At 40.8% G+C, this 24,848-nt stretch overlaps 1 long non-coding RNA gene across 1 annotated transcript; it reads right to left on the bottom strand.

Moving 5' to 3' along the window:
* Positions 1–18,745: 18,745 nt before the first annotated feature.
* On the bottom strand, positions 18,746–22,478 carry LOC133388396 (uncharacterized). The gene is made up of 3 exons (XR_009763785.1): positions 22,426–22,478; positions 22,139–22,208; positions 18,746–18,889 (listed from the first exon to the last, which is right to left on the bottom strand). It is a non-coding gene; the product is annotated as an uncharacterized LOC133388396 (long non-coding RNA).
* Positions 22,479–24,848: the final 2,370 nt, after the last annotated feature.

Genomic DNA, 24,848 nt, shown 5'->3' with positions numbered 1-24,848 from the left:
TGACTGACATGCCCAGGGGACTGGAGGGAAATCTCCCTACCAGATAGGTTTTATCCTCACCTGCCCAAATATGGTTCAATTTTGTTAATTTGGTGCAATTGGTTTAAAGTTTGAAAAAGTTGTTATATTTTAATAAATACAGCATTATTCCAAGTTTGTGTCATGAGTCTTCTTTCAGGTGTGGGGGCAAAGAAATAAAGGGAGTGTTCCTCCCAAGGCAAATAACAAACATGAGGAGGTGCAGCATTCTGGAACAGGATCATGCATGAGGGAAGGGGATTTAACTTTTTGCCCCCGCCATGGTCCTGATCCATCTCAGAAGCACCCATGACTGCTACAGTATCTGCATTGAGAGAAAAGTTCTATTGGTTCCAATAGGAACTTTCCTCCTGAGGCAAAGTATGTGTTTGCTTGGGATTGGGACTAAGGCAGGGGCAAAGGGTTAAAGCTCCCCTTCCACAGGCTATAGTCCCAATTCAAAGGTCCCCTCATGATTGCTATGTAGTAAAAAAAATACAAGCACACAAAGGCCAGTCACATGATTAACATCCTGTCTAGCTTGGCCCTAAAGCTGAAGAGAATTGATGAGAGGGGAATTCACAAAGCAACAGCATTTCAGGGACAACAAGAACACAAATCTGAGTGGGAGTCATTGTACGTGTCCACCCCAAGATCAGCCTTAGTATCCTGGTCCTTATTATCTTTGTTCATGTGTCTCGCACATACTAAGCATGCAAGTGCCATATCTTCTGGCATTATAACATATTTCTGGTGTATTTAACTTGAAAAATTTATTGCTGAATCCTCTTATTTCATTAACAATTATCATTAAGACATTAGTCCTCTGTTAACTGGCAGTGTTCCAAAACTTGCAATTCCCACAAAGTAGGGCACAGATTCATTCTGTGATCTGTACAATATAGTAAATTAATGTTCAGGATTTATCACAAGAATGTTAGGTTATGGTAAGTACAGTAAGTGTAACAATCTTTTATGAGGAAAGGGAGCTGAATGATAAAAGCTGCGCTACTCTTAGAGAAGCCTATGCAGCTAGAAGTTTGGCAATCACCACTCAAGAAAAAGAAATATTGAATAGCCTCAGTGAATGTGTGGTCTTTCTTAGAGCTTGGGGACATGTTAGATCAGATATGGGGAAACCTTGGCCCTCCAGATGTTGCTGAACTCCCATCATCCCTGGCCATTGGGCTCATTGGAGTTGTAACTCAGCAACATCTTGAGAGCAACAGGTTCTACACGCTTGCATTACATGGCTGATATTTAAAACATTATTAATTTGATGTGGATTTTTGCAGTTTAGAAATAATTTATTCTATGCTATCATTTCTGTTGCATTATTTTCTTTATAAATGAATTGTTTTTTGTTGCAGCTCTTCTGTGGCAGAAAGACATATTTATGGAACCCAAGGCACTGAAATAATGTTATCATGTGGAATAGTATTGTTTTAGGATTGTATTATCTCTAAAATATTCTGCTCATGATGTGGGTTAGATAGCTGTTCCTGGTTGATCCAAAAAGAGACCCAAGTACCACCACAAAGTAGTTCTGCATTAGTAAAGCCTTGTTGTGAGCCCAAGCTGCAAGATCCAAATGGGATGTCCTCTGACCTGTCTGAGAAACTCTCTAGCTTTACATTAAGCTGCTATGCACTACCCTCTTGGTCTATGTAACTCCTCTTCTAGTCTCCAACATGGGAACATAACAAGGAATAAGAAAGACCTTGGGAGATAAAGACAACATTGTAATTGCATAATCACTGAAGAAACAAGTGATTGAGAATGTTCTTTATATGTTATAATGAAAATATTGGATAGCAAACCATATAGTTTACACAGATATTTGTTTCTCAGGTTCACTTATACACAATTCTTATGTTTACCCAATTGTGTCTCTTGAGGATATGGTTCGTTTTTGTTTGGTTTTGAGGGTTTTTGGGACATGGTAAATGAATCGATGGGATAACCAAAGGGTGTGTGGGTTATTTACTTCCCACATTGTTGACATTTTTTTAAAATGAAAACAGCTAAGAATAATGTTTTCAGTGGTTTAATATTTTTTCTCCATTCTTTAGTATTGTTTGGCTCCCAACCCCAAAAATTCCTGAATATCTCATTGTTCTTTTGAATGTTATTTTTGCAATCATTTTAACTAGGTCACCTCCCTTCTCTTCGCTCCCATGACATACCATAATGAATGGATTCCTTTGTAAATAAGGAACAACATCTGTGCAGCCTATCAAGTTAGGGTAGTGTAAAACTGATGGATGTGGACAATGAAAACTTGACCATTACCTGTAATATCCAAAGAGGCATATTTGTCTCTTCAGTTTTCAAAGCACAGAGTGATCTCATTAAAAGCCTAAAAACAATACTGGGTTAAATAGGAAAACAAAGCAGAGTATAATGGAAATTTGTGACTACACTTAATCCTGTGGACATTCCCTAAAAAGCTCGATTTGTACTGCTTTAAAGGTGAAGAAAGAAGACTGGAAATCCTATTGAAATAACCCATTAACAAATGCAAATTGTTGTCCATATTCCTTTCCATTTGTAAGAGATCAAATCCTGTTGTTTTATTGTGAGCGGGCGTAGGAATTTTTTAAAAGTATGTCAATATGGAGAACAAGTATGTAGTTTGAGAATCCTCCTAGATCTGTCTTTGTCACCAGGTTATCTCTGTGGTGAGGACCACCTATTATCAGCTTAGGCTGGTATGCCAACAATACCCTTCCCTGGATGGAGATAGATTGGCCACCATGATTCATGCATTTGTGACGTGACTGTAATGGGTTTTCTGTGGCTGTTCCTTGAGATTGGTTTAGAAAATGCAATTGAAGGAGAAAGTTGAGTGGAGCACCTGGATCCACATATTATACCACTACTGAGGGAACTGCACTTGTTGCTGATTCACTATTGGGCCATGTTCCAAGGTCTTATTACAAACATGTAAACACTTATATAAGTTGGGATCAAGTTACTTGAAGGATTGCTTGTCCCTGGATAGACCACTTAGATCATTTGGCCCTGCACTCTACAGAATATTACAGGGCAATGACCCCAAAATAGGCATTTTCTGCAACTGCCTCTGCACTCTGGAATGCCTGCCCCTCTGTTTTATGTGAAGCATCATCCATCAGTTGCTTCAGGCATCTTGTTGCCTATGCTTTCCTTTATCCATAAGAATGGACCCTGTTATTACCAGTTCTCTGTTTTTATACCATTTTTATGTTCATATTTTTGCACACTGTTTAGAGAATTTAAATATTAAGCAGTTTAGAAGTGCTTTTAAATAAATAAACTGGAGGGTTTTGAATCACACACTTCAGGGGAGGGGGTACTGCATGAGTACACAGCAGGTTTCCTGCTGCAGAGGTTTGCCTCCAATTCATGGAGGACAATAGGGATGGGCAAAAGAACATGATAGACAACAGAGCTAGTGTAGCCACCCTTCCCTTAGCAAATATTAAAAAAAACCCTCAAGCTGCTCAAACTAGCAATCACACCCTCCTCCTGGCTAGTTACAAACAGTGTGTTTTGAAGTGTGGCCTTCAAGACAATAGCTTTGAGCATGCTCAGACTGCCCTTCAAGAGAACCCTACTAGGCCTGTACTGAGACTACCTGTTAGTCCACATAACAACAGATGGAGTAAGATCCTTCCCAGACTAGGCTGGAAAGCAGACAGTCCTCCTTCAATTCAAATGTCAGTCACATGGGTTTTCTGCCTAGAGACACATGGGAGAGACCTCTTCCAAATAACCGTACTTTTGGATTAGGACTGGCTGAGTGCTGCAGAGACCGGATTGGTCAGAAAACAATAGACTGACAGAAATGTTTGCAGAGCTACCCAGAGTTCAAATAGGATAAAATGTGTGCAGGAGAAGAAAGAGTGTGTAGGATTGTGAGGGTTTTTTTTTAAAAAAAAGTGCTTGACATTTGACCACCTTCCACTCCTTACCATACATGTATGACAGCTTACAAGCCAGTTTAAATCTAAAAGAAAGAGCCATTGTTGTTTTCCACTTTTTTTCTTCTTGTTTCCTATAAAACATTGTTGTTGTTTTCCATATTGTGTCTCTGTCCCTAATGTGCCATTGATGCCACAATCCTCAGCAGAAAAAAAAATAATCAGGGTGGCAAATTCTCCCATTGATCCAGCAACTGAGCCACTTTCCCCATCTACCATACAAATGTCACAGAAGTAAGGAAGGGTGTACCCCTAGGGAATGTAGATACTGAAATGTCATTTAGAGGAAAAGCACATGCTTCAGTGAAAACCGCAGAGAGTCTGGGTGGCCTTAAGATTGACACTGTTGCTCCATTAAAAGAACAGCCCCAATAAAGATTCAGTAGTTTTCCTTGGCCCTGCAGCCTCTGCCACTTCACAGCAAGTGAAACACAGAGCCAGATTGCAGATTTCATTGAAGTGGGCAAATCAGAGGCATAAGTCCTTCACACTTTCACTTTCCTTGCAATGTCCAGAGTGATTCTCTGATCTCATATATCATGAGATCCATATATCAACTGGCCATCTGGGGTCCCCAGATCTTGCTGTGGATGAGAACTGGGAGCCCCAGTTTACATATTACCACAGATGTTGGGAAACATAAGTCATTCACATTTTTCCTTTCCCCTCTCTTGTGTAACCTGCAAAGTGGACAAAATTGGTTAGACAAAATACGTACCAATCAAAAATTCATTGTTTTTTAAAAAAGACCAAACTTAATCTGTGTACACATTACCAGCTTAAAATACAGCTGGGTTGTTCTGTTTGTCAGTTCAGATCAAACCTGGTTTTGGGGAAAATACATCAAAATGCAGTATTTCATAAAGATAAATATAAATTGTGGCTAACATTGTGTGTACGCTGCTTCCCAAACCAGCAGTGGGTGTGCACTGGAGTTAAAATAAATGGAAGTGTGTACCCAGCCTTTCACTTCTTGGATTTGTCATGAATAGGGATGGGTAAGAAATTGGATTCCATTCACATTTAAAGCCAAATCTGTCACAGTTGCACTGTCTGCAACAGTATGAGAATCAAAACATAATCATCCTTTGAAATTTGCACTTGTTTGAATTTTGCAATGCAGTTCACCAACCAATGTTTACAAAACTGCATATGTTAGGGGAAATGTGCATAAAAATGAATACATGAGTGCAATTAACATGCAAAAATGCATTACATGATGAGAAATTGCTGGCAAAAATGTGTACATTAGTCAAAACTGCCTACAAAAATGTGTTTATTGGGAGAAATTCACACTGAAATTCTGGAGAATTTTCATGAGGATTTTTAAAAAACTAGAAATTGCTGTAGAATTGTGGAGAACTGAATTTAATATTAGGAAAATGAGAAACTGACAGATTGAAATGGAAATATCTCATCCCCATCATCAGTCCCATGTTTGTGCAAAAGTCTTCCTATGCTTGTGCAAATGTAGCCAAAACTGCACCATTCATTTAATAAAAGGAGATATCAGCAGACTTGGAGTAACCCTAAGGCTTGTAGCAGTACAGAAAATTTTGCAGGGGAAACTAAGGGGTGGCACTCCCCAAAAGGCAAAAAAGATCAATAAAGGGTGGTATTCAATACTAATCATACTCAGAGCAGACCAATTGAACTTAATAGACATGACTAACTTAGGTTCATTAATCTGAATGGGTCTAATCTGAGTAGGACTTAGTTGAAAACAACCCCGTGACCATGGAATGCTGACTGGCTGAGAAACAGACAACAGACAACCAGGAGGGAGCAGAAATGCAATGGAATGGCTAGAAAAGAACAATGAATGAAGAGACGTATAGATATAAAACGAGTAGAGAGAATCCACTCATTGTCTGAAGCTATTTTTAAATGTCCCAAGGGAAAGCAGTGAGAGCTGCCCATAGAAATTAATGAAAAATCCAAGATTGGGCACAGGCATACCAGCCCACTCCCACTGACCTCCCAAAAATAGAGGACAAATGGGAGGGGTGCAAAACTGTCCAATAAGGACTGAATATGCTAAGTGGGCATGGAACTTTGTCTGATGAGGGGGGAGCAAGGAAAACTGGAGATGGGAAACGCTGTGGAAGAGTTGGAACTCTGAAGAGAAGCTCTCCACAGTGCAGGGCCCTGCTTGTACGCTTGCATTCCTGCTGATATATATTGCTCAAAGATGTACTTTTCCTCCCATCTTTAGTCCCCTAATGTCATGATCACACTCCTGTTTGGTCAACATCATAGATGATCTCTAGCCAAAAACAAGTCTTTGTGTTTTTTTTCAATTAATTTTTATTCAAATTTTCAAAACCAAAACAATACAAAAAGAAAAAACACAAATCCATAACTAATACAATAAAAAGAAAAAAATATATATAAAAAATTGACTTCCAATTTGTCGTAGTTCAGCTATAAGTCTATAATATATAACAAGCCTGTATCTTGATAGATTATAAAATCACCTTCCTCCAGCGGTTATCTTAATTGGTTACAAATCTCATTAACATCATATCATTTTATTCTTCCACAAAAAGTCAAAGAGAAGTTTCCAATCCTTGAGATATATGTCCATCAATTTTTTTTCTAGATAAACATGTCAATTAATCCAACTCATCAAGTCTACTAAGTCCAGTAATTTCAAATCGCTCTTCTTCCATTATCCGTATTGGTTCCATCTTCCATCTTTACGCGCCCAATAATCTTACTGTCATAGTCATATAATAAGAGTCTGATAGGAATTTCCTTTTTCACAGATATTTTCTTGCCATCAGTTCCGAACGTATCACTGAAGTATTGTTGCAAAGCCGCATCTCTGTTCCTCTTTTTTATATGATACACTAGCACATCTCTTGAAGATTTTTCCATTGACACAAAACAGGGATTAATTCTGTTAGCTTTCTCCATTTCAAGTTCCATCAAATCCTTCCAGTCCAGGAATTTTTTTGAACCGATAATATCTTTATCTCCAATCTCTTCAATTCCTTCAGAGACAGCGCTGAGTTCCAAACCGTAATATTTGTCTCCAGGATCCATCACAGCCAGGAAATCCAAATCTTTTTCCATATCCATATTTAATCCAATCTCCATAGTTTGAACCTTGCCTTTAATTTCTCTTTCATCCTTTTTTGGTTTTCCAGATCCATCTTTATTCTCCTTTCTCATAGAATCCTGAATTTCTTTCAGTTCCTGTCTCATTTCGTCAAATTCAATTCTCAACGCTTGACTATTATTTCTCAGTTCTTGTTTTATTGAGTTAATCCCATTCATTATTTTCTGAAACATGTCTAAAGATAAAGTCCCTTCTTGTACATCCATAATCTTCTTAATTGTCATTCTTAAAGCCAAAGGAACAAAACTCCTTCAATTTTCAATGTCCCAAGCAAAGAGCAGTTTATTTCTTTATCCAGTTACAAAGGAGTTAATCTTTCAAACCAACTGGCGTCACACTCTAGACAGCCCTTATCTCTTATATGCCCAGAAGTGCAAAAACAGCTTTAGTTCACAGCGTCCAAATAACTAGTAGCAGAAAAAATGAGCAGATTCGTCAAAAAAAAAAGTAGATCAGAAAAAATAGTCCCAGACATATATTACACAAAAGTCTTATAAATCAAAAAGAAAACCCCCATCCGTTGTAATCTTTATAATGCTATTTTCCATGTCAGCTTTTTGCAATAAAAAAAGATAGGCTATTTTTATTTTCTTCCCCCTTAGTTCTGTGAGTAAAAGAGAAGGAAAGTTTTGGCTCACCCAGGTTTTCTTAATTGCTGATTCTTTGACAAATCTCTATAGCTGTGTAGATAAGAAAGTAATAAGTGTAGACAGGAGAATACTTGCCTGTTAGGCCGTTTTTCTTTAAAAAAAACAAACGGGTCACTTTTTCAGCTGAGCTAGCTGGAAATCCTCGCTCCGTCCGAGCTGCTGGAAGACCTTCTTTCACAGACAATTCTGACGAGTTCCAGTCTCCAACAATCACAACAAAGCTGTGTGGGAAATCTCACGTTTCTTCCTTATCCGGAAGAAATTATCCCCAGTCAAAAAAAACCCTTCTGACTGGATTTAAAACTGAAAAAGTTTCATCCAAGACGGGAGCCGTCTCAGAGGCTGCACAGGCGGAGGGATCCTCCTGGGAAGTCGCCAAAAACAAGTCTTTGGAGGTATGCATGGAGTTTTTCAAAAGTTCCATGTCTGTACACATTGCCAAGTTGTTTCGTTGTGATAAACTAAGAGCTTGTGCAATGTACTAGTTAAGAAAAAGAATTAAGAGCTGGAAATTCCCCGTTCAAATTTCATTCTGTGATCTCTCTGGATTGCTTTAGGCAATCTGCTAGCATGCCTCAGTTCTTCTCCTGTACTTGTGTCCCCAGTGTGACACCTGTGGATATCACAGTGTCCTCAGGCACTCAATGTGGCACCCTCCAAGGCCACCTATTTTTCTAAATTGAACTGTATTTTTTATATTTGTGCTGGGATGTTGCCTATTTATTTATTTGTTCATTCATTCATTTATATCCCACCCTTCCTCACAGTAGGAGCCCAGGGCTCTGGTCCTACTTTGTCTGTGGTTTAGTAGTTTTGGGGGTATAGGTGTGTTGCTTGTTGTTTTGAGGGAAGGGTTCTGAATATCGCTAGCTTTTTCTGAGAAATGGGTATTTGGTGCTGCCCACAACAGTTTCTTAGATTTCCAAATGTGCCTCAGATCAAAAAATGTTGGGGACTTGTGCTCTACACTATGGAGAAAATAATGATCTTCCTTAAAGGGTTCTTCTAAGACATACAACTGTTGAACTCTTGGGAAGTGTCATGCTACTATTATGTACAAGTGGCTAAGTGCCACTTCTGTGGCACACAATTTATAGACACTGTAACTCCTGTATAGGAGACACTTTACATCATGAATGGGATAGTGCAAGGCTGTTGCAAAAATGCCCCTCTCAAATTTGCTTTCCCATGTGTAGGTGGCAATTTGCGGAGGTGATTTGGGGTGTGTATGAAATGAATTGAATGTTCCAAGGGGGCTTGCTTAGTAATGCTACTGGTATCCTCCCAGAAACCTTTAAATACCCCCCTCAAAATCATCCTCCAGATTTACACTCTCCAAATTCTTTCCTCTTTCAATCTCAAGTAAAAATGTTTGTCTCAGACTTAGTTTTGTAGGTACTGTGGTTTAGTTTGAAAAGGACCACTGTATTCTAGGAGCTTAAGAAAGGAAACAGCAATGGTGATTAGGTGAAGCAGGTTGCAGTCAATATCCAAGTCCTAGCACCAAAGAACACTGAAGGACTAATGGCAGCAGATGTGTTTCTATTTTGGCATTGCAACAGACACTCATTCAGGCTTGGCTGATGAAGCAAGCATGTAAAGCACAGACCCTATACCATTGGATTATAGTCATTAATGTTGTTCTTTGTGTGAGTTAGCCATTTTACATTATATCAGAGCCTGAATTTACTTTCATTTGAAGGATCCTCTTTGCTGCTCCTCTCCTTTTTTACAGTAGGATGGATTTGTACATGCAATCTAAACAACCTGAAATTTCAAAAAGTAAAACTTGGAAAAGTTGTAGTACACACATCACCAGCAACAACTGTGAGGATGGGTGATGATTATGATGACTTTTAAAGTTCTCCTTCTTTGTTAGTAAATTCAGTTGGTAAATTTAGTTAATAGCACTTCTAGTCTTTAAGGAGTCCCAAGACTCTGTGTTATTTTGGTACAACAGGCCAACACAGCCCTTCCTGCCCATCTTCTGGGATTTGCCCAAAGTGGGAATTTCCAGTTTGTGACATGTGGGGTCTGCAACAAAATGTCGCAGTATAGAGTGCTGCTCTGCAGGATTCCCCTCCTTTTTAAAAAAAATTAAATTTCTGTAAACTTTGGGGTTTCCCCAAGCCTTTTATACCTCCCTCTTGTGTGTGGATGGTGCTATTTTGGCTCATGGGGATCTACACTTGGAGAATGAGTTTGCTATTAGTATTTATGATATGTATTTTTTGAATATTTTCATTCATATGTTGAACACCTTTTGCTTGATTTTTTTTTGTCTCTTTTTTGACCAGGAAAAAAAATGTGATATGCAATATTACCCATTGCAGTTGTTGGCCAATATGCAGTTGTTGGACAATACAGCTCTTTTCTGTATCTTTTGCTTGCAGTATTTCTATCTCCTCCAGGTTTTTTTTAGTTCAAACCCACTGACCTAAGTAAGCTGGAGGACATGTCAGCCTGGTCCTGACAATAAGGGATTTTTAGGGTTGTATTTAACGTAGTGTTAAGTAGTTCATTCCACCAGCTCAAGAATTTATTCTTGCACAATGGAACAATCTCCCCCTCCTCCCCCTGTGCTCCCCCTAAATCTGTTCTATGGATTCCCCCAACCATTCAAAGCAGAGCTGGGGATACTCCAGGGTCAGCAGGGGGAGGAGAGGCAGAAAATCCCTTTGCACTAGTACTAAACCTTGCACCAGCACAACTTTATAGGTGAATACTGCCCTTAGTGATTTTCTGTGGTCTGTCTGCAAATGTTTATTGCAGGAGTGACTAACCTTTTTCACCTCTGGGCCACTTTCACTCTTTGTACTTATCACACACTATGAAAAATGTTAGAAATCCTCCAAAAGGATGAAAACGTACAAGTTGCATCCAGTGCTGCACATGGAGAATTTCACTTGTGCAACGGACCTTACTCCTTCTCTTCCCACGCATTCCCAAATCTGCTCTGGAGAATCCCCAAACCTACTGGAGCAGATTTTGAGGGTGCATGGCAAGCTGCAGGGGATTGGAGGGGGAAGTTCTATGGTGTGAGCAGAAATCTGTTGGGTAAGTGGAATGAGAGTGTTGGATACAACCCTTAATATACATTCATGGCTGCCTCAGTAGACCCTCATAATTAGTTTTCCACTAGAATTGGGTTCCGAGCTGGCTCCAAGAAACCACCCAACTATGCCTACCTTATACTCAAAATGTACCACTTTAAATTAAATAAACTTAATAGGAAAGAAATCTAACCTATAACATCTATCTGCTTGGATGATGTCCATTCAGACCCAGTTTGACACCTTTATTAAAATATTTCCATATATCAGAGAGATTGAACTGATTTTTTCCTTTAGTCAGATGATACATTTCAACCAAAATACATGTATTTGGTAATCTAATTTATTTTAAATGTGAAGTGTTATTTGTGATGCAGTTTAATCCAGATTAACTTCCATATTTGATCAAGTAATTTATTAAGATCCTTACATCTAACCCATATTGCTGGTGGTTGTTTTCATGTAAGAGGTGAGCTGTACTATGCCTTTTGTTACCCTCTTGCATGTAAATAACCAGACCTATGAAGAAAACACAAAAGCAGAACATTTGAAATGGGAGAAAAAGAGGAAGAGCAGGCAAATGTTCTGGGTTCATTTTGCTCCATACCTGTCCTCCACATACATCTAAGGAAGATCAGGCACATCCAAGAACAAATAGTCTCTTCTTCCGGCACAGAGCCAAAACTCTCAAGCTGGCCTTTGATGACCATGAACCTATAATTTATGATTTACTAGTCACCTAAATGTCACCATGATTTAAAACAAAATTCTGCCAAATAATTAGCAGACCAAGAAACCTAGAATATCTACTCTGGGACTAAAATTAAATTAGCCATTTATGGATTTTGAAAAGAAAAGAGACAAAGTATTTTACAGTGTAGTTAAAAAAAATCATTGTGTGACTCCCTCAAGTTGAACATTTCCTAATGTCAGGAGCAGGGTGGATGACACCAAAATCATAAATCCAATTGATAAGCATTAAAAAAATATCTTTAGTCTGCCACCTTACTAGAAATTCAATAACATAGTACAGTAGAATTTATTTGTGGGATGTATATAATCTCATCCCTTTACGTTTGCATATGATACCTTGCAGACTGGGAGGGGGACACAGACACAGACACACAGACACACACACACTGAGAGAGTGAGAGAAAGAGAGACAGAGAGAGAGACTTTATAGCCAAGAAAGTAATGAATGAGATACATGTATATCGCCATCCATTAACAAATAATATTATACTCTCCAAACTGCAAAACCTGGGGAAAACCATTTTGATCAGAATAAGTGTACCAAGAAAGCAACAGGTCTAAAAATGAGGAAACTATTTTGGATTGCTGTGAGGACACATTACAGATTGGACAGTCCTGGCAACCTGGGTTCAACATCAGACTATAATGACAGCTAATGAGAGCAGGAAAAGGAGTCCTTCTAGGTCCTCTTAGAAACAGATACTGAGAATAAGAACTTTAGGCCACTGGAAAATTGATTGGATGATCTTTAGGCAGAGACAGTGGGAAAGCATCAACAAGAGTTTCCTGCCAATGCAAATAGCAATGTAGTAGGAAGACAATATCATGGCAGGGAGGAAAAGGTTAACCCCCCCCCTCTCTATCCATAACAGCTATTCCCATTTTTGAAAAGTACATATTAAAAACAATAATGCATTTAATGTTGTGTACAGTAATACCTCAGCTAATGAATCCTCCCATAAGGAAGATCCTTTTAAGGACGGCTTTTTTAAAAATGGTAAAACTGACTAGTTTTGCTTTTTGACTTTTAAGCATGTGCCTTTGCTTTAAGGTGAAACTGACAAGCCTGTGTCTTTGCTTTGCTATCAGTAAACTGATAAATCTGTGCATTTGCTTGTGTTAAGGTGAAACTGACAAGCCTGTGTCTGGTTTGCATTAAATAGATCTCTTGCTTTCTCCCAGGGCTGGGAAAGGAATGATCCAATAAGATTCAAAGGAGGAGAAGGAGGGGAGCAGGAAGGAGTAGGAGTAGGTGGGTGCTGGATAGGCATCCTTTAAAGCCCCTGTTGAAGCTGCCCCCACCACCTATGAGCAGGTGTAGGAACCTATCCCGATTCTTTCTCCTATTATTCCTACCTATGGTGCCAAAGGTTCTGTTAAAGAAGTAATGTCCAGGAATGCATCTACTTTGTTAACTGAGATATTACTTTATAATGTATCCTTAGACAAACTAAGCCACTCTGATTATCCCATTGACTCAGGATGCATAGGATTATACTAAAAGATAATGCCTAATAGTGCTAGTGCTGGGCATGGATTATATGGGAAACCCATGATCATATCTGTCTATGGCTAAGGTTTGTGACTTTCACTGGCCTGGCACTTTATTCTCTGTGGGTGGAGTGATATGGCTATATTACCACACACTTTGAGCTCTTTGTCTAGGCAGGAAAGAAATCTGAATGAAGCAAAATAAATACACCTGAGAACAAAGGTGCTTCTTAAATTGGAACTATAGTCTCTGAACCTGTAAAAGTAATTCATTTACAACTGTATCCAGTGGCGACTGGTAAGATTTTGATTTTGTAGAGCTGCAATTTTTAACCTTGCTGTTTTCATCACAATAGGACTTGTACAGCACTTATTTAGGAAAGTGAGCCATTACACATGTACAGACTGCCACTGTCTCATCACTAAAAATATATCAATTATCTGCACATCTATGGACAGGGGAAGAGCTTCCATATAAAAGGATATGCATGATTTTCAGACAAGATTGACTCCACACCTCTTATTTAGAAATTAAGCCACATCACATGACATAAATTTTTGAATCTATGTACTGATTATACCTACACATCCATTGCCAAAAAAACTAAACACACACAAAAACACCCTTTAAATGTGAGGAACACTTGCTCCCAGTTGCAAGTAGTTTTTCTCCCCAAAAAGTCAATTTAACTATTCATTATCCAAAACATTTTTTCTATAAAAAAAAACCAAGGATTCAATCCAATAGACAAAACAAAAATGTTTCATTTCAGCAAGAGCACAGCAGAGCACAGCAGAAGATATTTGCTATGCATGGCTCAGTCCTGAAAATGTTAAGTAATAATTCTGCTCATGTGCAGAGAATACATCACACCAATCATAATCAGCCTATGTTATGTCTGAGATTAGGGGAATATCTTCCAAGTTTAGGGAAGGATATGGAGTCATATCCAGACAGGCATAGAGCCCAAATGTTCCATTTTAGAAATCACTGACAAAACGCACAAAAAATCAATCCAGAAATAATATCACTAGCATTTTCTGCCATTCCTCTGCATTGAAAATATTCTGAACTTAAGCTAGGCGAGGGGCTTATTGGAAGTAGATCCACACATCTTTTCTGGAAATACTCTGGAAAATACCCTGGAATTCCAAGTGGCTCAGATCAACCTGCCCTGCTCTATCCAGCTTTTAATGAGTGAAGGCAGGAAAATTGTTAATACAGAGTTTGTTACAACACATATACAAGCCATCCATTTTTTCTCCTCCCAACTCTCCAGTTTACAAAAATAAATGCAAAATGATTAAGTAAAAAAATTATATCTATTGTAGAAAGAGATTCACTGTTGTTTGATCTGTGTGTGTGTGTGTGTGTCTTGCAAGGTCACAAAACAAAAAAAGATCCTCAAAGTAGGAAGCAGTCCCAGTTACTTCTCTACCTATGAAAATATTTATTATTATTATTATTTAAATTTTATATCCCACCCTTCCTCCCAGAAGGAGCCCAGAGCAGCAAACAAAACACTAAAAAACACTCTAAAACATTTTAAAAACAGACTTTAAAATATGTTAAAACAAAACATCTTTTTTTAAAAAAAGCTTTAAAATAATCTTAATCTGGCCTTCAGGCGAACAGTTCTGAGTATACTCAGAACCAATGTATGATTCTTATATAGGCTAAGACTACCACACAGGGCTGTTCTTGAAACAGTCTTGATTCCTCCCTAATCTCCTGACGCCTCCCTAATTTGCAGTACTGGCTGTGCTGGACAGGGACAAGCAGTGAGTCCTCCCGGAAGGGACCTCTTTGCCATAGCTATACTTTTGAGTTAGGTTTGGCTGAGAGAGCTGATTAGCCAGTGGACAGGAAGCTGATTGGCCAGAGAACAGGAGACTGACAGAAATGCCTTCACAAACCTCTGTAAATTCAAGAAATGATAAATTGTGTGGGGCAGAAAATAGTGTGTAGCTTTGAGATTTGGGAAGGGGGTACAAATTGCTTGACATTCTCATTGGGAGAGCTGTGCCCCAGCAGCCTTACATCTAGTAAATGCTTAATACCAGGCCTGTTGCCAGTGGGAGGGCCCCTGGGGCTTAGAAGGGCCCCTGGGAGGGTGGAGCTCCTGGTCCATGATAGCGTTGATTTGTGCTACATGTCAACCCCTTACCCCAGGCCGCAGATCTCACTCCATTACACAATGCTGGTGTGGCATGCAGCATCCACCCTCCCACTCAACACTTCCCTCCACGCAGCCAGCATAGGCTTAAATAGTTGATCTCCCATGTTGCCACATCAGTGCCTATGAAGGCATGTGCACACAGGACACAAGATGGCTGGGCCTATTTAAGCCGATGCCAGCTGCATGGGGTGCTGTGTTGGTGCCCAATGGCATCCTCATACCTGCTTAATACTATTGCCTGAATACAGTAATGTGGACAGGGAGATTCTAGGAATTAAAGCTCTATATCTTTATACCTAGAGTGAGTGAACACAGACCAGATGAGACACACATTCAGCTGAATGGGTCTGCATAGGGGCTTCTATTCTTCTACATGTGTAGGCTCCATGGAGATATTCATAAGATGAGTCTGCTGGATCAGATCAAAGGCCCACCTAGGTCAGCATTCTGTTCTCACAGTGGCCCACCCACCGAATGCCTATGGGGAGACCACAAGCAAAACATGAGCACAACAGCACTCTCCGGCTCATGGTCCCCAATAAATGGTAGTTCAGAGGCACAATGCCACTTATCCTGAAGGTGATATGGCCATTCTGACTAGTAGCCACTGACTTATTCTCTATGAGTTAGTCAAATCCCCCTTTAAAGCTGTCCAAACTGGTGGCCATCACTACATCTTGTGATAGCAAATTCCATAGTTTAATACATGCTTAGTCTGTCCTGAAACTCCCAACATTCAGGTTCACTGGATGACCCCTCTGTGTATTCACCCTGGATGTGATGTCTGAATAGGGGCTTCATAGAGTTGACACAGAAAAAGGTACAGGGGTTAATCTGATCGCTCAGAATCATAAAATATTTTTTGGAAGAAAAATATCATTTAGGGCTTTGCCTAAGGCCTGCATCTAGACAATGCCAGTGCAACAAAACACTTGGAAATTCAGAATGTATTCCATGCTGTGCAGCCACCCCAGAGATTCACAAAACAATGGTATCCTGAGCAGCAGCTGTAGAAAGTGACTAATGCACAGTCTTCCTTTATTTTCCCACATTTCTTTTTACAACACCTGCCCCATTTAACGTTGTATATTAAATTCACTTTTTTGCCTCATGAGGTGGGACTTTGGAGAGGTACGAAATGACAAAAATACAGCTTTGTTTTCTACTTGAGTTCTTTTCCGCATATGTTCCCCCCACCCCCGCTGTCTCTTGTGCCTGATTCTGCTTCCAATTCCATCAGCATATCCAACAGAGCCTGGGGCAAAGCTGAAAGAAACACCCAGTGCATTCAATTTACAAACAGAAATAAACACCTTTTCAGCAGGTTCTACATAATCACTAAACAAAACCAGGGGACAAAACGAAAAACAATGTTTTTGATGTCGCTGCTGTGTGACTGTGACCCTGTATTTCCTTCAAGAAATAACACTATTACCTAAAGATGTCTAGCACTGGGATCTCAAATAGAATCACAATTTCCTTTCTTGTTTACTAAAAAGCTAATATTTTGAGTTTTTGTGTCACACCTAAGTATATTGCTTTGCTGTGTTTGTACTGCATTCCATTCCTTTGTTCTATGGGGAGCACACAGCTGCTCTCTCTAAGGATCATACCTGAGCCATGCACTGAGAGGAAAGCCATTTCATGGTGCCAGGTATTCTCAGCTCAAATGATACAGAGACCGGCAGAAGCTGAGAACTTTGTGGAACGGCAACAGAGTGGGTGAAAATGGATCAGATATGAAAATGTCTGAAACAATAAATTAACACACAGCAGGGGGGTGATAACTTAATCTTGTCTAGTCCAAACAGTACCTGACACCCATTATTGTTATAGGAAGTGGTACACTGTAATGGTACTGGAGCGAAAATGATCATTCCCCAGTGATTTGAAGCACTGGAAGAGGTATGTAATGTGATTGTACACTGAATCTAGGTTAACCTGCCAATGTAACTCTGACATATTTGCTGGATTTTGTGATCCAGCTCGCTTAACTTTACCCAATCAATCTAGACTTTAAATGTAAGTTGAACTAACAAGCTTTAATTCACAATTTTATATATATTTTTAAAATTGTCGTTTTCCTAAAGGGGGCTCTTTGTGTGTGTTTTTGTACACATACATTATTTTACAGTTACACAACCTGCAACAGTGCAGTTGTCTTTTATATAAATTTATATCTTTATAAGCAGGTTCCATTATGTCAGGCTTACTTTTGTTACACATATGAATATTAAAAAAGCGCTTTGCAATAAAGATGTACAGACATTCAACATGGACACATATGAAATATGGCAATGATTCTGCTTCAGTGCTTTAATAACCGCTGGAATGCAGTCCCGGGCAGGCGGGGGGAGCCACTGCATTGTTATTTATTATTTGTAAATGGCCTATAATCTACATATTAATTTTCTGTATTGTGTGCATTATCCAACAACTTTCAAAGCAGAGATACAAAGAGATAGCAAGCTGCCAGGAAAGATCTTTTTTAAATATATCCCACTCTATAAATATTATCCAAAATTGCAACAAATTAACATTTCTCATCTTAGGACGGACATTTCTACAGTAAATCTGATATTCACTGTTTGTGTACCAGACTTTATTGAACCAGTCCTTAAGAGAAGATATTGTATTGAACTTTCCAATATTTAGGCTACAGCAATTTTTGCCACTTGTAATAGAGAGGGCCAACCCAAGACATTTTGTTGCCTTTGGCAAAGGACAAGATGGTGCCCCTCCTCCCCAAACCATGTATAGAATCTGGCCAGACTGGCAGTGGAAACTTTATTCAGCACCAGAGATGGGACAACATTCTCCACTTTACCTGACAGCAATAGGCTAGTTCAAGAAATGCAGAGCAGGCTAGCCTATAGGACTCAGGGGGAATGTTGGGGGAACTGCTTCCACCACCACCACATCCAGCAACTGCTGAGGCAGTTGTCTCACTTTGCTTAATTGTAGGGCCAGCCCTGGTAATACATTTGTTTTCCCAGGGACAATTGGTTGGCCATTGTGAGAACAGGATGCAGGACTAGACAGACCATTGGCTCTTCTTATGTTATTAATGAGTTTCCTTCATCCCGTATTCTTAACAAGGGACCCAATATTTTTTTTTAGGATGTTTCTACATGTTGTCTTTCTAGGAACACCGTGGTACTATGATGGATGAGTGTCATGTTGAGTCAAAGGCCCAGATACATACAAGACAGATATTGAATATGGCAATGCCCATGCTGATCACAGTTAATTCCAGTGTACTGGCAGACTCATTGTACTCCACCAGTGACATTTAATCCAAACTCCTACCATAACAGATGGTTCTTCTATGATGTACTTGCTATTACACTCCCAGTTTGATTCAATAATGATCGGGGTTGCACACAATATATCTAGATGTATAACCCAAAGTTGTTATTTTTCAACTGAGGACCATACATGATTAAAATCTGCATTTGCCAAGCTACATTCTTCACAGCCACATCTGTATTTGTATGAAACAGAGTGTCTCATTCCAGCATCATATCTTCTAGTGCCACTCATACATAATTCAAGATTCTCAGCATTTACACTGTGGAGTGGCAGGGAATCCAGAGCTGTCCCTAGCACAAGAGGTAGTATAGACGGGTGCCTCTCAAGCAGCAGGATCTGGGTGCTATTAAAAGACAGCAAATGGTCAGTTATTTAATTGGTGGTGGTTGTTTACTATTGAGAAATGGCATTTCAATGTTCTGCTTTGCATCCCAAAGTTTCTTGGGCTTCTCTGAAGGCATCATACACATTTTCTAATATACACAGTAAACTCACCCAGCTGCTTAACAGTCCCTGTCATCAAGAAGTCTCTGAGACTTAGGGTGCAATCCAAGTGATATATATGCCAGGCTGATGGGAGTTGGATATGGAGGGCAGAAACACACACACCCGGTGCAGCCATGGCACAGCCACAGGGCAGCAGGCCCAATCCTACTCAGCAAGAGATCTGTTGGAGAAGCCCAGCCTGGCATAGGGAAGCCGTAGGAAGCCAGTGCAAGGGCCCAAAAAGGGGTGTGTTGGGGAGGAACTGAGGGAAGAAGGACTTAAGCTACATCCAGGTCTTGTTTGGCTCTGTCCTGCAGCCGCCCCCCAGTCCTGGCTATGCTGGAAAAAAGGGTAGTGGAAAGAAACATCCGGGTGCATCCAGTGTCCTCCCCTCCCTCCTGAACGACAGCTGGATGTGGTGGCCCCTTCTGCTGGCTCCACTCTCACCACCTCCGCTTTCACCAACTCTGCTCCCACCGACGACCGACAACTTAGATTGCTCTGTTAGGCTGGAATCCTCACCCAACTTACTTGGGAGTATGTCCCATTGAATTCAATAGAACTTATTTCTGAATAGACATTGTTAGGATTGTCCTAACTATGAAAAGAGCTAGTTATAGATATAGAAATGCTTTACAAAATCAAATTAAGAAGACCCAGTAAATAATTGTATGTATCTCTCTCCTAAATGCATGTGATTAACTTAATTAAGTACATTTGAGGATAATATATTCAGAGACAGGTAACATTCTTTTAAAGCTTTTCTGACCCCTCTCTATATGGCTGGTTCCAGGAAAATAATTTCGGGCTGTTATTTCAAATTGATGGCTGATAAGCAAAAACATTATAGCCAAAAACGTTACTGCAAAATTAAATGCCTTAGTTATAAAAGAAATTGTATGTGGTATTCTTCCCTAACATGTGACCAAATTCTCTTTCAGTCATACTCTCATAAACCTAGGGTAATAATAACAAGCATGACCGATAAAATTATTACTGTTGCTGTTATTTTTTCTAGTGAAAATGACCAAGTTATCTTGGTAATTTTTTTTTTGAGAACTTGACAAGAGCTGAAAATGAGGGCCAAACACTAAACATTGTGTATATTGTCCATTACATTGTTCTTTCTTTCCTTTCAGGCTAATATAATACTAACATCTTATTCAGATGCTGCATTGCTGCTTCTGAGGCACAAACATAAGATCTGACACAATGAGGGGGAAATACATTGAAACTGATAGCAGCAATGAAGCTTAGTGGGGCAGAGCTTTCAATGATATTATTGATAGCCACGGTCCTCCCTCCACCTCTTGAGGAGTAGTAAAAATGAAGGCCCTCCTAACCCATTAGAGTTCCTCTCTACATGGACAATGAATGTGTGGATGGCAGGCTCTCCAACCGTAAACTGTGAATTGAAATGCACATTGCTTTTTCAGAGTTCCTGAGCCAGGCTTAGACATAGACATTTTTATGCATATGTACACACAGCAGACATACATTTCAGCACACAGACAATGGTGTCTGCCGTCCACCATCCACACATTCATTCCCACACACACACACACACACAAAGAGGAATAAAATTGAGGTAAGTCAGGAATTTCACCATTCTACAGTGGAGAACTGAGACAGATCTGCTGTAGAATTATTTGCACAAGGTTACACATTAAAAAAATAGAAATTGAACTCTGTTGTGTCACTGGACTTCCTCTTCTACTAGATGATCCCAAATAGCTTGACCTCTTTTAAACAATCTAAACTGAGGTAGATTGTGATCATAATATGAATTTAAACTTACAGGTTCCTTATGCCAGACATGTATAAAGAGGAAAAGCAACTCCCCCCACACACTTCTCAAATATTTGTTTATGTCATATATACCAGAACAGTCTCATTTACAAAAAGATAACTAATACTACATATATATTCATACAAACAATGAAACTAAAAAAACCAAACTGTAATACCAGTTGAAACAATAAAATCCCAGTAAACCAAAAACATAGCAGCACATTTTGAAAATATCTAAAGAATCAGGAAAATGTCTCAGCCACCTGGCCATCAAGAACCTGTAAGGTGGATTGGGGAGAGGTGTTCCAAACCCCACACACACACCTCCAACCATATCAACAACACCACTGCTCATTATACCATCTCCTACCCATAGCCATTTGGATAGGAGGAGCATCCCTTCCCTCTTCATCCTCCTTCTTGCCAGGGCACATCCTGACTCACAACATGCAGCATTCCCCCACTCTCACATACACATCTCACCCAGTTCTGTCTTCTACTCCCAACCAATTTCCATATTCAAACCTTTCACACTAACTGCATAAACACAAATCATAGAGTACACACTACGCATCCAATATCACTCATCCCATTCTACTTCCACCCTACTCCCACACACATCCACTAAAGCACACAAAAATGCACCATCCACCCAGTCACACCAGTATGTCCCTCTCAGTTACAAAATCACTATCATCAATCACTCTATCCACTCTACTAAAATGTACTGCAAAAATATCAGGAGGCACTGAAACTATTCACTAACAGAATCGTATGAAATATCAAAACCAATTGCCTCTCATCCAAGTTGCTATCTCCCACGCAAGACTCTCACATGAGGATTGGTGGAACTGCACACACCCCTCCCTGCTATGCTTTCCTTTTACCAAGGAGCAGCCAGTGTGGCATAGTGGTTAGAGCGTTGGACTATGACCTGGGAGGCTAGGGTTCAAATCCCCACATAGTCATGAAGCTCACTGGGTGACCTTGGGACGGTCACTGCCTCTCAGCCTCAGAGGAAGGCAATGGTAAACCACCTCTGAATACCGCTTACCATGAAAACCCTCTTCTTAGGGTCACCATAGTCAGGATTGACTTGAAGGCAGTCCATTTTCACCCTCAGCCATTTCTAACTCACACAACGGACACTCTAACAAAAACAACCATCCAACTTGAAGGGGGGCAGTGCCCTCACATTCTCATTGCAACCCTGAAGGCACAACCAATGGAAGCTGGTCCATTAGAGTGAATGGGGCATACCCCACCTAACTCAGTCTGCCCCAGTCAACCCCCACTCACCAGTCTTCTTACTTACATTCAATCTGGGGGGTCACACTGTGCATCAGCTTCCTCCTTCTCAATTTCACTTTTGCCATTTTGGAACTCTGCAGGGAGAAGGGGGGGAGGACTAGAATTAATTGGCTTTGTCATTGGCCCTGCCTCCACCAAATGTTGGTCTCTCTGACCTTTGCCCTACCAGTCCCACTACTGTGCAATCCAAAGGGGTGATCCTCCCATTCATGTCTCCCATTCAGGGTCACTCCATCTGAAGTTGCTCTGTTCGGAGAAGCCCACCGTGCCTCAGCACTGCTTGCTTTGTACCTCTCTGTCCGAATGCCAGTTATCAGCTACAGCTGCTTCTACTTATTTTCTCCATGGTTCTGTCCTGACAAGATGACTCCCAGGGCCAGGAAGGCTGTCAGGGAACAGGAAGGACAGGTCTTATTTCTCTCCCCTGTCCCTTGCTCTGTACTTGTCATGGCCCCGTCAGAGGACTCATCAGACGAGGATGACTTGGGAGTAACAGCAGCAGACCCAGAAGCAGCAGACCCAGAAGGAGAAACGGAGGAAACTCCTGAGAACCCAGCTCCTTCTCCCCCTCAGCTGCAGAGCACCCCAGACACAGCTGAAGCCCTTCAGCCAGATGCAGCCAGTGAACAGGATACTCCCCCGTCACCTGCAGAACGTAGACAACAGAAGGGTAGGCAGAAGAGGGGCAGGCCTGTCCACTTAAGGCCAAAACACTGATGGCTCACACCTGCTGACAAACCTGCTCCTTAAAAGTCAAACCTTGGGTTCAGCTTGTTGCTGACTACAACATCAGGTGTGACCACTGTGTGGCTTCCTATCCCCTGAACCTTGACTTGGACTCATCTCTCGGCAAACTAGACCCAGACCTTCACTGACATCTCTTCTGGATTTCTGGCTTGGCATGTAAGCTTTGAATGGCCTCTGCCCTTATCTTGCTTCCTCCTTGCTAGCCTGGCAGATTTATAGCCAAGCTGCTGGTTGAGGACGTACGGCCTGGCAATTACCAAGGAATCTCCAGCCCTGCCTGCACCCCCACCCACACTGCTGTCTCAGTGAAGAGCTGACAGTACTGCACAGTCAACATCTTCCTGAAGAAAGGCAAGTCTCAGTACTGCTGGTTTTTTTCTTTCTTTTTCTTTTTCTTTTGGTCTATTATCAGCTACAGCTGGTTCCATTCATTTTCTCCATGATTTTGCCCCACCAAGATAGCACATAGGACTGGTACAGCTATCAGGCAATGGGGAGGAAAGTTGCTTTTATTTCTCTTCCCCATTTCACAGTCAGCATCTAAACACACACACAGTTTACCATGGGGAAACCCACTGACACAGCAACATGATCAAAAGCTGTTGCATCAGTGCTGGGCACGGGACTAGCTTCTAATTCAGTGCACCAGGATGAGCTCCATGATATAGGATCTGACATTGCACTGAAGATTAAACATAGCAGTTTTGAAGTATTCTGTAGTTCTGCAATATCATTGGTCCTTTTAAAGCATTCCTTCCTTATTTGATTCCAGTTGTGTGAGTGGGGAGAGGCAGGGGAGTACTCCCCAGCTGCAGCCCCTCTGTTATGTTACTTCTGTGCTTTGTTCCTTCCATGTATTGGGGACTGAACATCTGCAGCAGGGATCTTTCTATGTTTGTATATTATTATTATTATTATTTACATTTGTATACTACCCCATAGCCGAAGCTCTCTGGGTGGTTTACAACAATTAAAAACATTAAAAACAAATATACAGATTTAAACACTTTAAAAAATATATTTAACAATACATGCTAAAATGCCTGGGAGAAGAGGAAAGTCTTGATCTGGCACCAAAAAGATAAGTGTTGGCGCCAGGCACACCTCGTCACAGCTATCATTCCATAACTTGGGGGCCACAACTGAGAAGGCCCTCTCCCTTGTTGCCAGCCTTCCAGCTTCCCTCAGAGTAGGCACCCGGAGGCCTTTGATGTTGAGCGTAGTGTACAGGTGGGTTTGTGTTGGGAGAGGCGTTCCATCAGGTATTGTGGTCCCAAGCCATGAAAGGCTTTATATGTTAAAACAGCACTTTGAATCGAGCTCGGAAACATACAGGCAGCCAATGCAAGCGGGCCAGAATTGGTTTTATATGTTCAAACCGTCTGGTCCCTGTTATCAATCTGGCTGCTGCATTTTGCACAAGCTGCAGTTTCCGAACTGTCTTCAAAGGCAGCCCCACGTAGAGTGCATTGCAGTAATCTAACTTGGAGGTTACCAGAGCATGGACAATTGAAGCCAGGTTATCCCCGTCCAGATAGTCTTCTCATGTGATTGTTAATCACTCATGGGTTGTAAATCCCTCAAGGATCCTTCCCAATCAAAGAAGTCTTTCTAGCCTCGACAGGGCCAGCACCAGAGGGCAGCCAGTTTGGCACGTGGCTGAGGGCCCTTGTGGCCCAAAAGGGCCCCTGAAGGGCCCCTCCTTAGGGTGGGAGTGTGGTGCTCCCATTTTGTGATCTGCAGCCACGTCAGGTCCTGCAACCTGACCCTGTCGCAGATTGCAGAGAAGAAGCTCCCAGGCACCCCCACAATACCAACAGCGCAGGCTTCAATAAGCCTGCCCACCCACCCCACCTCCCTCTCCTATCTGTGTGAATGCCATGTGCACTATGCATGCATGCCTGCCATCACCCAAGATGGTTGCAAGGGCTTCCCTAAGGCAGAGCTTGGAAAAGTTACTTTTTTGT

This window comes from Rhineura floridana, chromosome 7 (assembly GCF_030035675.1).
Source record: "Rhineura floridana isolate rRhiFlo1 chromosome 7, rRhiFlo1.hap2, whole genome shotgun sequence".
Classification (NCBI taxonomy): Eukaryota; Metazoa; Chordata; class Lepidosauria; order Squamata; family Rhineuridae; genus Rhineura; species Rhineura floridana.
The sequence above is the reverse complement of the archived record's forward strand: the minus strand, read 5'-3'. Positions and strand labels throughout refer to the sequence as shown.